At 42.4% G+C, this 14911-nt stretch overlaps 1 protein-coding gene across 7 annotated transcripts in view; it reads right to left on the bottom strand.

The window, feature by feature from the left end:
* ANK3 (ankyrin 3) overlaps positions 1–14911 on the bottom strand; it is a 695467-nt gene that overhangs the window by 284191 nt on the left and 396365 nt on the right. The gene's annotated exons all lie outside the window — the stretch shown is intronic.

Here is a 14911-nt window from a genome sequence, read left to right as displayed (position 1 = left end):
ACCCCCATAGATTGACACAAAGGGAATACGCTCAATGTCTTGTTTCTGGGACTTCCTTATAAAGGTGGAGCTACGTTCAGTGGTCACAATTTTGTGTCTAGTACGTTTAATCGGTTTTTTGGGATAGCCTCTATCCCTAAATTTACAACACATTTCATCCACCCTATGTTCAAACTGAGTATCATCAGATACAATGCGTCGTACTCTGAGCAGTTGACTCCATGGTAGGGAGTTCACCATGCTGGAAGGATGGCTACTATCATACATCAATAAGGTATTTTTGTCCGTAGATTTTTGAAACAAATCAGTGGTAATAATTCCCTCCCGCACCAGAATTCGGACGTCCAGAAACTGCAGCTCACTGACAGAGTGTGTCACCGTGAACTGCAGGTCCTGGACCCCAGAATTCAGGTGCGCATGGAACTCATCAAGTTCCAATATAGTACCTGTCCAAATTAAGAAAATGTCGTCGATGTAGCGCCACCAGCACAGAACCCTCTCAAAAAAGCTGGAGCGATACACCAGCCGATCCTCGACCTCCACCATAAAGATGTTTGCGTAGGTTGGGGCCACATTGGACCCCATCGCCACACCACGCTTTTGTTGGTAGAAGGTGTCCCTGAAGAGGAAATAATTCCTCCTCAGGACCACCTCCAGGAGGGCGAGGATCAGCCGGCGCGCCCCGGGAGAGAGATCTGTGCTGGCAAGGGCCACATCGACGACATTGAGACCATATGAATGGTCAATGGATGTGTATAATGATACAACATCAAAACTCACAAGTACAAAATCATCAGGCATGTTGAGAGACCTTTGCCTTTTTGGTATTTAAACATCCTGTTTTTAGTTATATCTAAATTTGTCCTGTTTTCCACCCCTTAATTTTTTGGGGAAACGAGTTGCCTTTAAGTATACTTCTATGCTATCATTTCATCTATGTATGTTTTTGTATTTTTGTATTTGTATTTTATGGTACATGTGTTATTATATGTCCCTTGATTTATGACATCTGATTCCAGACATTGATTGATGCGCTGTACCCAACAGGACTATGCCATATACATGATTATTTGATGGATTATGGCATTGCCCTATGCGATTGCCTAGACATTCTGATTTAAATATGCTGTATTTATCTCCATAGTTGCGTTTCCCGTTACCATGGCACCGACGATGTCGCGCTACAGTGACGCTACACGTGATGGATGCATTAGATGTACGAGGGTGCATCCTGATGACGTTCGCAGACACGGCACGTGGTTATATACGTCACAGGGCTTTTTAGACAGCCGATTGGCTGCAGAAAGGAGCGCCGTCGGTCGCCATGGATACGCTGCGATGCATCCTATTGGACAAACGCAATTACATGCGGCAGCGCAGTATACTCGGGCTGACGCCGACATGACCAAGATCGCCATGATATGGATGCGATCTAATAATGATCTATTATGTCTGGAACCAGGTGTAAGGTAATAACTGGGTAAATAGACACGTGTCTAATAGTGATCAGTAGATGAGATGAACAATGAATGTTATTGGCAGCTAGAGGGGGTGTGTTCTTATATGTGGGGTATATATGTAGGTAGCGATGTGATGTCATTAGGCTTGACAAAGGCTGGGATTCAGCCAAAACGTTGCTGTTTTTACTTGTCTGGGGGTCGCAATAAAAGTTTGGAAGATGTGAGATGCTGCCGGTGCCATTTTTTTTCCATATTTATTTCATGGCCTGTTGGATCAAGGACCAATGGTGAGGCTGCTGCATCCTTATACACATCGACGAAGGATCGTATAGTGCTGCTTCTATTTACAATTTGTGCTATCCTGAGGATAGTCCATCAATATCAAAATCTTGGACAACCACTTTAATGATACGCTATATGTACATTGCTTTTTGAATATACAGTACATATACCGGTATTCTCCTGTAAAATAAAGTAACAGGCTATATTATTGAGTACCTAATAAAATGGTAGCCAGACATAAACCTTACAGATGTGTACGTCAGACTCGGTGGTGTGAACGAAGCCTTTCTGTGCCAATATTAGCAATTCCAATCTACTGAGAGCACAATGCACATCTAGATAGTTATAAATCAGCCTGTGTATTCCTGCAGATTATCATAGCTCCAGCAATTATCTGACCCTGCTGAGCGGAGATTATTTGCAGCAATAAAAGAACCACCAACAACCCATCAATATGCATTCTGACTAACAAAAGGGTAGCCCAGGGCATTCGCCCACTCCCCGTCTTTTCATCCTCCCCTGCTCGAATCCAGCTCATCACTGGTCTCAGTAGTAACTAAGCATGCTGCTGTATCTCTACGCCAGGGTATTATACTGCAACACTAAATTCTTTCATTTTGGCAATTGTCACTCAATTTTATAAATAGTAACCCGCCCAAATTATTGTCTGCAAAATTAGATACACAACGGCTCATGCACATGACCGTATGTATTTTGCGGTCCGCATAAAAATACGGATGACTTCCGTGTGCATTCCGTATTTTGGGGAATGGAACTTCTGGCCCCTAATAGAATAGTCCTATCCTTGTCTGTGATGCGGACAATAATAGGACATGTTCTACCCTCTTGCGGAATGGACATACGGAAACTGAATGCACACAGAGTAACTTCAATTTTTTCAGCGGACCCATTCAAATGAATGGTTCGCATATGGTCCGCCAAAAAAACGGAACGGACAGAAAATATGTTCGTGTGCATGAGCCCTAAACCTTCTTCTGCATAGTTGGATGTCTGTCTATCTTGATAAATTTTCCCAGAATACATTAAAATTAAAGGGGTTCTGCAGGTTTTTCTTTCTGATGATCCATCCCCTGATCCTGTGACCACCGCCGATCATCTGTTCCAGGGGCGCTGCGGTCTTCTCGCTGTTTACCTGTTTACCACAGGCCCAGTGACGTCACGACTAGTATCACTGGCCAGGGCGCGACTAAGGCTACTTTCACACCCGCGTTTTGTGCGGATCCATCTTGTATCTGCACAGACGGATTCGCACGAATATTGCAAACGCTTGTATCCGTTAATAACGGATCGGTTTGCCTTATTCATTTAAAAAAAGTCTACGTCAAAGCAGATCCGTCTTGACTTATATTGAAAGTCAATGGGGTACGGATCCGTTTCCAATTGCACCATATTGACTTACATTGTAAGTCTAGATGGATCCGTTTGGCTCCGCATCGTCAGACGGTCACGAAAACGCTGCAATCTGCGTTTTAGTGGCCGTCTAAAAAACGCAACGGTGGCCAAACGCAGCCAAATTGATGCATTCTGAACGGAAGCTTCCGCCCAGCAGTGTGTTATTGTAAACAAAACAGCCCGTGCCCTGTGCAATCTAGCGCAGGGCAAGGGATCGCATCGGAGAATGAGATGCTCCGATGCCAACATCAGGGGGGCTGCCTGGGTGAAAATAAGGGTATGTCCGGGTTTAGCTCTAAACCTGGACAACCCCTTTAACTTTTTAAGCATATTGAAGTAAACCCAACATCGTCTATTGAGGAACAATTAGATTTGCCATGTTTGATTTCCCATTGGAAGTCATAGGTGTTTGCCTGAGCTGAACACATTATTGGGTTGGTTTAGAGGCCAATCATTTCTAATGTCTAAGTGAATCCATTTTTGGCAGTTATCAACAGTTTTTGGTCAACTTTGGCCCAATCTACCCCTAGGCCATGTATCTTTATTTGCACTGGTTCCTATATGCCTTGAGATACCCCGAGATTACAAATCTCTATTCATGAATCCAAGAGACCTTACAAAATGTGAGAACCTATCCCCTCAGACTTCCCCAATGAAGCATCTGCTATCCACAATCTATATACGCTATGGAGGAGATTTATTATTCCTCTACGCCATGAATTTGGGGTTAAAAAACCACTGAAACCTTGTATTGCGACTTTTTTAATGCAATTGCGACTTGTTTTTTGTCTCAACCGGCATTTTTTAAATTTGTAAAATATAACATAAATTATATATTATATATAATATTTTCCAACCTGTTTAGAAAATCTAACTAGCTCCATTAAATAAGCCACTGATATTCCGAGTACATTACTTCTCTCTACTCCCTGTGGTATTTAACTGATAGTTTCTAAAGACCTTAAGGCCCCATTCACACAACCATATGGCTGCAGTGCCCATGTTGCAGACTGCAAACCGTGGGTCCACAAAACACTGGCACCGGCCATGTGAACTCCACATCGTGGTGTGGATCCATTAACTTGGGTCAGCGATCCACAAGATACAGCAAAAAATAGGACATGCCCTATCTTTTGTGGAGCAGAAGCACGGACCTGGAAGCCCACTGAAACACACAGAACCCCTTCCATAGGCTTCCAGGTCTGTACCTCTGCTCTGCTGAAGATAAGACATGTCCTTTCTTTTGCTGGATCTTGCGGATCGCGGACCCTTTCAAGTCAATGGGTCCACATCGAGATGTGGAATTCGCATGGCCATTATCCGCGTTTTGTGGACCCGCAGTTTGCAGTCTACACCACGGAAACAGCGGCCATATGGTCGTGTGAATGGGGCAAGCAGAAATGACCCATGATGAAGTATTAGTAATATAGATTTTTTAATCAACAAACTTTAGGGTCCTTCAGGAGGTGGCCACACTGTATTTATTTACATATGAGATTCAGGGGTCTCTGGGACCAAAGTGTGACTTTTTATCACCTCACTGACTGATTAATTATATAAAACATACATTTTATTAGTTCATCTTAAAACATTTCTTTGAACTCTTAACTACTAAGATTAAAATTCCTCAGAATTTAGAGAGGTGGGAGTTATATAAGTTTTCTGGATACACGTTTTCCCTGGCGGGGTGCCTGATGACTTCTCAGGACTATCCCCCCTTTTTTTTCCCTTCTTCTTGTACCTCCGATTAATCTAGTATGACCGGCGTCTTCAGGGGATGGCGTGCAGGTAACCACCTGCACGCCATCCCAACTCCCACCTCTCTAAATTCTGAGGAATTTTAATCTTAGTAAAGAGTTCAAAGAGATGTTTTAAGATGAACTAATAAAATGTATGTTTTATATAATTAATCAGTCAGTGAGGTGATAAAAAGTCACACTTTGGTCCCAGAGACCCCTGAATCTCAATAGTAATGTAGAAACACATGGGATCAATAGACTAGTGTGAATACAGCTGAGCATTGGGACATAACAGGTCTGAATACCCAAGACTTTTAGGACCAGCTATTAGTTTTGTTTGACCTTTTAGATATATGAATTTATCATTTTTCTGGCGTAAAACCCTGTGTTTGCCCTTTCTTGAACACCACTGAGACACAAAATCTTGTTACAAGTGGCTTTTCTATGCTGTCCTCTGCACTTTCCAAAAAGGGGGCATGGTGAGGGCACTTTTATCTTCATTCACAACAGTTTTCTAGTGTGAATGAAGACAGAAATCTATGGCAGCTAAGAGGCTGCTGTAAATTTCAGCCTTGTGCAAGGCCAGCGGGAGCATTCGCCAAATCTGTGATGAGGCCTGCATCTCTGCATAAACTAGGCGCAGGCGTCCCTATACAGATACATTTTATTGAATATCTCAGTGGCTATATACATTTATAATTACATGCAACAGAAAAAATATTTAGTACGTAATCCAGTTGCTGGTTTGAGAATTCTTTTTTTTCGTGGGACAACCCCTTTAAAGAGCTAGGACAGAAAGTAAAATTAAAATACATGGAGTGACTTCAGGCAGGGGCGTCGCTAGGTTAAAACATTCGGGGCCTGGGCCCCGGATGTTTTGTCCCATGCCCCGAATGTCCTGCCTGCCGGCTAGATACAACTGTATTGCCGTACACAGAACGGCAAATACAATTGAATCTAATATTGGGACGAGGCGAAGGACCTTTGGTGACATCACAGGTCATGTGATCAGCAAAACAGGCTGTGATAGGATGACCAGGATGATGTCACCATCCAGGTCATCCTATCACAGCCTGTTTTGCTGTTCACATGACCTGTGATGTCACCAAAGGTCCTTCGCCTCTTCCCAGTTCAGGATTGGACCGGAGTCAAGAGGAGAAGTAGCCTAATGGTGATGTCTGTACAGGAGAGGTAAGTGGAGGGAGAGGCAGAGAAATGCTGGGAGTTGTAGTTATTTAACTGGGATGTATTTTAGGGCTGAAGGGAGGGATGTTATTGACATGGAACTGTGTGCTTGAGGTGGCTGGGGGAGGGAGGGATGTTATTTACATGGGACTGTATGTTGAAAGTGGATGGTGGGGGGGAATGATGTTTATGTACATGGGACTTAATGTTTAGGGTCCAGTGTTTTCCAACCAGTGTGCCTCCGGCTGTTGCAAAACTACAACTCCCAGCATGCCTGGACAGCCTTTGGCTGTGCGGGCATGCTGGGAGTTGTAGTTTTGCAACAGCTGGAGGCACACTGGTTGGGAAACACTGGTTTAGGCTACGTTCACACTTGCGTTTGGTGATCCGCTTGTGAGATCCGTTTCAGGTCTCTCACAAGCAGCCCCAAATGCATCAGTTTAACCCCAATGCATTCTGAATGGATGCGGATCCATTCAGAATGCATTCGTTCGGCTCCGTGCGGTCCCCCGTTCCATTTTGGAGGCGGACCCCAAAATGCTGCAAGCAGCGTTTTTTGTGTCCGCATGGCCTTGCAGAGCTAAACGCATCCGTCCTGACTTAGGCTACTTTCACACTAGCGTTCAGAGCGGATACGTCTGAGACAGATCCGCTCATATAATGCTGACGGTGGATCCGTTCAGAACGGATCCGTCTGCATTATATTGTAAAAAAAATTCTAAGTGTGAAAGTAGCCTGAACAGATCCGTCCAGACTTTTACATTGAAAGTCAATGGGGGACGGATCCGTTTGAAGATTGAGCCATAGTGTGTCATCTTCAAACGGATCCGTCCCCATTGACTTACATTGTAAGTCTGGACGGATCCGCACGGCCAGGCGGACACCCGAATGCTGCAAGCAGCGTTCAGGTGTCCGCCTGCTGAGCGGAGCGGAGGACAAACGCTGCCAGACTGATGCATTCTGAGCGGATCCGCGTCCACTCAGAATGCATTAGGGCAGTACGGAGCCGTTCGGGGCCGCTTGTGAGAGCCTTCAAACGGAGCTCACAAGCGGAGCCCCGAACGCTAGTGTGAAAGTAGCCTAACAATGTAAGTCAAAGGGGATGGATCCCTTTGCATTGACACAAAATAGTGCAATTGTAAACGGATCCGTCCCCCATTGACTTTTAATGTAAGTCAGGACGGATCCGTATTGGGACTTAGAAATTAAAATCTAATACAAACGAATCGGTCCTGAACAGATGCATTAGTTTGTATTATATCGGTGCGGATCCGTCCTGTACAAGTACATGACAGTTCCGCACGAACGCAAGTGTGAAAGTAGCCTTAGGGGGTGATGTTTACATGGGATTGTGCGTTGGAGGCGGCTGGGGAGGAGGTGATGTTATTTACATGGGACTGTATGGTGGAGGGAGGATTATAACTACAGGGGGCACTGCAAATCCAGGGGACATTATAGGCGTTCTTATTACTACTGGGGGCTCTATAGGAGGGTCTTGTAGATCTGCCTTATTTCTACTAAGCACACTATGGGGGCCTTATTACTACTGAGGGGTCTGTATGGAGCTTTATTACCACTGGGGGAACAATAGGGGGCCTTATTTCTACTGGGGGCTCTGTGAGGGTATTATTAATATGGGAGGGCATTGTTGAGGAGCATTATCACGGTTGGGGCAGTGTTACTAATAAGGGCATTCTAGAAGGGAATTACTATTGGTGGGACTATGAGGAGCACTATTACTATGGGGGGCAGTAATGTTTCTTTAGGATAGTATTTGGGGGTATGGGGGGGGGGTTGAGGTTTTGGCATAGCAAGCAGCAGGATAACACTGTGGGGACTCCAGTTGGGGGATAATGATAGAAAGTGAGGAAGCTAAGATGTCTGTGTGTCACACTCTGCAGAGACGAGGCGGCTGAGAGAAGTTGTCCAGACCGAATGGAGAAGATGATGACAGAGAGGAGACGTCCCCTGAAGGCCCTGGATGTGACAGGTAAGTGCCGCTGTATAGCAAGTACAGCATAGTGCGGGGGGGGGGGGGGGATATTTATTGGGGCTTGTGCCCCGGATCTTTTGAGACCCTAGCAACGCCCCTGACTTCAGGAAATGACATTCAAAAACCCATCCATCTGATTACTATTTTGTTATGCAAAAAATCTAATAGAATGTACACATAAAGGCTTCTAATAAGTCCTAAAATATTTTGAAGGTGGCATTCAGCGGACATATTATTTTTTGCAAACTATACGTTTTAGTCACAAGTTTTTCCTTATATGTACTGTAATATAAAATGTAATACAAAACCTTACAGTTCCAGTAGTTGCCAGGGAAAGCAAATTTTAGGGAAAATTAATATCTGGGAGTTATTAACATTTATATTTGCATATTATGAGAAAGTATGACCAGACAAGAAGAGGTCGTTTTATTTTAGACAATTGTTTTACAGAACTATATATGGGAAAAACTATAATACCTAATAGTGATTTTGTCAATATAATCTCTAAAAGCGTTGATCATAAACAAGAGATTTTCAGTTCCTAGGAAGCAGTATCATCTTGTGTGCACACATTAGAATATGATTATCTGCCAGATGGTAGAAGGATGGTACATATGTCATATGTATTGCAATTAACAATGACATACTGGTCAGAAATAAAACAGATAAAATCAGACTAACTAAAATCCAAGTGTCACATGATATCCCTAACCCTATTTACAATAAGCCTTACATGGCTTTTCCACCTGATAGAATAGTATATGATTTCTGGTGGAGAAGGTCCTCATAATCAAATCTTAGATGGTTGCTTAAGTCCAATCCTTTTTTATGTTTTCCCCTAGACCTTAACAACCATTAGATTTTCCATATAAAGAAATAGATTAGGCTCAGCGATGACCTCAATAAGCAGATGTTAATATTAATATGGCCACATTTTATACATTTAGCTGTCTTTTTCAACTAGTGAGTCATCTACAGTATATCCACATCCAACATTTTCTTAACAGAGTAGCAGAGATTTCCCTATTGTCTTGTCTTCTCCTGTTTACTAACATTGTTTGGGGAAATCGGTATGCAACTGCCTTACATATGATCTCTGTGTCAGGTCATCACCTTGATCAGCTCGATTCATTTAGGGTGGAGTTATTGACTGATTAGCCTTCCTTTAAATGTTTATGCTTTCTGCTCAGTTCCTGGGTATAGCATGATCACGGTTCATTTCTATCCAGAATTCTCAGCATTCTAGCTCCTAACCTATATTTGTATTGTGTCTTTGTAGTTTGGTACCTATAGTCCTTCTAACCCCTATCTTTCTGTCAGCAATGAAGTTTGTTATTTTTCTGTTATCTGTTTGGCTTTGTTTTTCGATTTGACTTGTAATCTTGCTGAACTCAGTATTGCAAAGTAAGGTCAGTATCATTTATATATGTTCACGGTCGTTCATCTGCTTCTATCTGTATACCATCACCATCTTCTGAGTACCAGGAGACACCCTTAGTGCCTAGGAAAGGCATTTGCTATAGGTAACTTTAGTTTTCGAAGTCTTCTGAACAATCAGTGTCATTACACAAACTTTTTCTTGCTGTTGTGATCTTCACAATACATTGCTTCTTACATGTCAGTTACATCTTGAGTTCATCATTGATCGACCTTCTGCTTTCTCCAGGACACTCAGCCACTCAAGTCTCCATATAAAATACTGACTTGGTTCACTCATTGATCATACCCTTTACAATCACTATACCATTCTACTGGCCAGTGTTCTGCTAATGCAACTGTCGGCAATCCGTTCAGTAACATTTCCATTACCTTCACATGAAGCAACTGAAAGTACTAGCTGGTTCTCTCTGTCACAGTGGCCTGGAAGACTTTTGGGATGATCCCTATTGATTATTTTAATGTCTCATATCCTTTTAAGTCACGAACTGTATCTGTTAAGGAGCCCGACAGTGCACTCTTCTGCAACGGACTGTATATGAATTTTGCTTGCACAGCTGTACCAAACCAGTCCACTGGAATAATGGTTATTAATGAGTTTTGCAGACCAAATTTAGTGTACAAGCTGCCTCCATAAAACCATGCAGATACAGTTTGTTCTACATGACCCTTCAAATACTGTGGAGTGAAATTTCTTTGAAACAACCACCCAAAATTCCATTGAAAACTGGTATTCTAAGGAAGTTGCCTTCTCAAAGAAGATGGCCAATGTGGAAGAACTGTAAATCTGTCAGAGGAAATGTGGTCTGGATTACGGAGTGGTCTCCTCATAGAAGTGGTCTTTTGGAGAGCTTTTACTGTATTAATGAAAATGAACAATCACCAGAAAATCTCAGCTAGTGAGGGTTTAGCTATGAGTATCCAAATGCAATAAACTAATACAAATTCCAACACTACAGTTCCATACATACCGGTAGATAAAATCATATTACCTACTACACCATGTTGGGTAGAAAAACCTTTGCTTGGGAGCACAGCTGAAATTCCCAATGTCACTAGAGAATGGCATGGATTTACTTACTTTGTGCTTTATTTTTCCATCTGTTTTTGACAACCCTTTCCCAAAAATAAGCTGACCGGAAGTGGCTTGGTCATGTGAATGTTGTGGCCAATAATTGGCTTCAGCAGTCACATGTGGTAGTGACATACTAACAACATGCCATGTTAGCATATAGGTCTGGAGGGGACTGGATGCAGCCAAGAACATTAGTGGTGTGGGTAGAAACGTGAACAGGTGAGTTGTGCTTTTTTCTTTTTTATTCACCACAGGTTACCAGTAACACCATTGGGGCTGTTTGTTCTAAGGCAGGACAACCCCTATAACTAGATGTAATTTTTGCTTTATCATTGGGTAGAAGAGGGCTAAAAATACATCAAATAAAAATCAACACCGCTCTAGATTTGTGCTCAATTTTCAGCACTTTTAGGTGTTGATTTATTTGATGTATTTTTATGCATATTATTTGTTACTGTTACGTGTTATATGAATCCATTTTGTGAATAAATCTACCGTAGATCTTATGTTAAATTGCAGCATTGTCAGTTATTGGAGAGTGCCAGTCTGATTGAACCCTTCTCTAAGGCTAGTTGCCCCGTCGATCGGCTGATTACAACAGGTCCAGCTCCTGAAACCCCCAGCAATTCATTGTTATTACTGTAGGAAGCTACAGGGGCTGCAGGGTAAATGAAGTATTATATGCCTGCTATTTAGATGAATGGCGACCATGTCATATGTGGACAGACTGGGTCTACCAAAGCGTCTCCCTGCTCTGGCTCATAAAGGGGCCATGAGTGGAGAAGTCTCCTTTATGACACCCCTAGGGAACTACACTAGATAGCAGCTATACCAACTTACTGTAAAATGATTCAATTCACAGAACAATCGCAGTGGATTGTACGTATGAGATAATGCGTTTTTAGAAAAACTGCAGACAGCTCATTATAGGTCGTCTTTCTCTCCTAATCATTATAGAGACATCTAATCAATTATTGCACTAACATTTTGATAGCTCTATTATTCTGCCAGGCTTAGCACATAGTAGCCTTAACTTTTCTACTAGGTTAAGCATAACCCAGATAGAAAATGTAAAATATGACGACCATGCACTTGCACAGACTTATTAGGATCAGATTTTTTTCCCCGCTGACCTGATTTCTTCAATAAATCTGGGTTTTACATAACATTTACAATACTTTATAGAAAAGCATCAAGGGATATTTAGCTACAAGAGGCACTTTAAATGAATGAGCTGAAAGACGGATTAATGGTACAACAGTGCAACTGCTTAACTATTCAATTTTGCCCTTTATGATATCTTAGAATTCCATAGTTTACCCAAACATAACCACTGAAGGATGTTAAAGGTCTGGTTAGAGGGATCAACATCCTTCTGCAAGTACTGGACCTACTATATTTCACATTCATCTCAAGCCTAACAATACTTATGGAGCTGCAGGGTGACACAAAAAGATGGAACGCCCCATCATGAGCCAGGCACAACAGCCCTAAGCTGTAATAATATAGCATTATTATGCATAATTTATGTACTCGTGCATGTTCCTTCTTCTTCTAGTCTGCGGTGTACAGTATTTCACTATAAAGATCAGCAGTTTGTAGTCTAGACCTACTGCTCTTCTGTAACATAGAACAGAAAGCCATTCATTATAAAGCCCATGGAGAGATGTCTTTGGTCCTCCAATCACCCAACATGCATTACCGATATATCCATTGGCTTCTCCAGGGGTAGATACAGACTACTGTCAAAAAATAGCATGTGGGCCCCCTTCCACCAGTATACCTGCAACTTGTAAATAGTGATTGTAAAGGGTAGCATCACTGGTGGCCTGGGGTAGTGAAGGGGTTAATAGCAGCATTTCTTGTTATCCCAGCATTTCAGCATGTTATTCAATTCTCTGGCATAATTGATAAATGTGATACAGAGTGCTCATGATTCCTAATATATGGATTGTCGTATTTCTGTGTCACATTGTGGACCTAGGGATGGTTGATAATTAAGGTGCTGTGGCTTAGCTGCCTTTAGCGCAAGAATCTTATGTATGGAGCTACTTTGAGAAAAATCTGCTTCATTCTTATTCCACTGTAACATGGTCGGTATTTGTCATCCATATTTGTAAGCCCAAAACATTATTTAACCTTCAAAGAAAAGTAGGGTTTGGCTTTCAAATACTGATAAAAAAATTATGAGAAATACTGACTATGTGAATGTAGACATAGACCCATGAGCCCAGGTGCCTACGCCTACCTCTTAAACCCCAATTCCCCATTGCCAGTGGTGAAGAACTGACAGAAACTAAATAAGAAAGCATAGAAATTATATGTTGTCACACCATATCTATTAAGAATCGTAGCGGACTAATCCATTAAAGGAGTTGTCCCACGGAACATATTCTACAGTTTTCAAACCAGCACCTGGATCTGAATACTTTTACAATTGCATGTAATTAAAAATTTTGCATAGCCACTGAGTTATTCAATAATATGTATCTTTTTGGCACCACCTGGTGTTTTTTTTTTTTTTTCTTATTTCTTCTTTTTCCTGCTCACTGAGAAGGTCGCACATGCTCAGTTTCATCCTTCCACCGACTACTGAGTTGTGATAGGGAGAGCTGAGACACGCCCCCTGAGCTGCAGTAGAAAAGACACTCCCCTTGAGCTGTCAGCTTGATATAAATCTAGCAGAGAAATGAATGGGGAGATCTCTGGGTCCATGTGAGGTACAGGGCTGGTTCTAGCTTTGTTAGAAAGATATTGTCATGTACTACAGGTGAAACTCGAAAAATTAGAATATCGTGCAAAGTTCCTTTATTTCAGTAATGCAACTTAAAAGGTGAAACTAACATATGCGATAGACTCATCACATGCAGAGCAAGATATTTCAAGCCTTTATTTGTTATAATTTGGATGATTATGGCTTTTAGCTTATGAAAACCCCAAAGTCACCATTTTGAGGTCCCCTTTGCTCAGGGGATATGGATTAATTAGCTGACTACAGGGTGACACTTTGAGCCTAGAATATTGAACCTTTTCCCAAAATTCTAATTTTGAGCTGCATTAATGCAATTCCTTTTAATTTGCATTACTGAAATAAATGAAGACTTTTGCACGATATTCAAATTTTTCGAGTTTCACTTGTATATGATGTTTGTTTTTCATTTTTTAGGCTACTTTCACACTAGCGTTCGGCTGTCCGCTCGTGAGCTCCGTTTGAAGGGGCTCACGAGCGGACCCGAACGCAGCCGTCCAGCCCTGATGCAGTCTGAATGGAGCGGATCCGCTCAGACTGCATCAGTCTGGCGGCGTTCAGCCTCCGCTCCGCTCGCCTCCGCACGGACAGGCGGACAGCTGAACGCTGCTTGCAGCGTTCGGGTGTCCGCCTGGCCGTGCGGAGGCGTGCGTATCCGTGCGGATCCGTCCAGACTTACAATGTAAGTCAATGGGGACGGATCCGTTCGAAGATGCCACAATATGGCTCAATCTTCAGGCGGATCCGTCCCCCATTGACTTTACATTGAAAGTCTGGACGGATCCGTACGAGGCTATTTTCACACTTAGCTGTTTTTATGCTAAAATAATGCAGACGGATCCGTACTGAACGGAGCCTCCGTCTGCATTATTATGATCGGATCCTGTTCAGAACGGATCCGATCGAACGCTAGTGTGAAAGTAGCCTTACATTAGTCATGGGATAACCCCTTTTAAAGGGTTTTTTGGTACTTTGTTATTGATGACCATCAATATCATATATTTGGATATTGATTGCTTATCTTCAGGATAAGTCGTCAATGTAAGATCGAGGGTCCAATATGCCACAACTCAGCCACGAGCAACAGACACTATAAAGAGCAGGAGCAACTTTGTCCACATGGTAGTTTCTGGTGCCAGTATAATAAAACTGAGCTCCCATTCTCTTGAATGGGAGCTGAGCTGCAGTACCCCAGCATGTCCGAAACAGCCTATAGCCGGGCATTGTGGGAGTTGTAGTTTTACAACAGCTGGTGGGCCGCAGGTTGAGCATGCCTGGTATATAGCAAGTCCCCAGGTGTACAATGTGATATCAGTAACATAAATGAGACTGTAGAAGGAAGAAGGAAAAAAACTTTTTTCTTGGTTGGCTGATATGCCAAGTCTTATTTCACGATTGTTAAATATATTGACTTAGTGGGTCTCTGCCTATAGGTGGCACTAGAGAGAGTTTTCTTTCTTCTGGGGAATAACTAATTTGCATACCAAAAGACTCCCTACACTAAGGGGATTTCTACAAGGAGAACCAGGAGCCCATGATAACTACATTTACAGGAGCAAAGAATCAGATGAAATGGTG

This window comes from Bufo gargarizans, chromosome 6 (genome assembly GCF_014858855.1).
Source record: "Bufo gargarizans isolate SCDJY-AF-19 chromosome 6, ASM1485885v1, whole genome shotgun sequence".
NCBI classification, from domain to species: Eukaryota; Metazoa; Chordata; class Amphibia; order Anura; family Bufonidae; genus Bufo; species Bufo gargarizans.
Note: the sequence above shows the minus strand (reverse complement) of the source record. Positions and strands in the feature narration are given on the sequence as shown.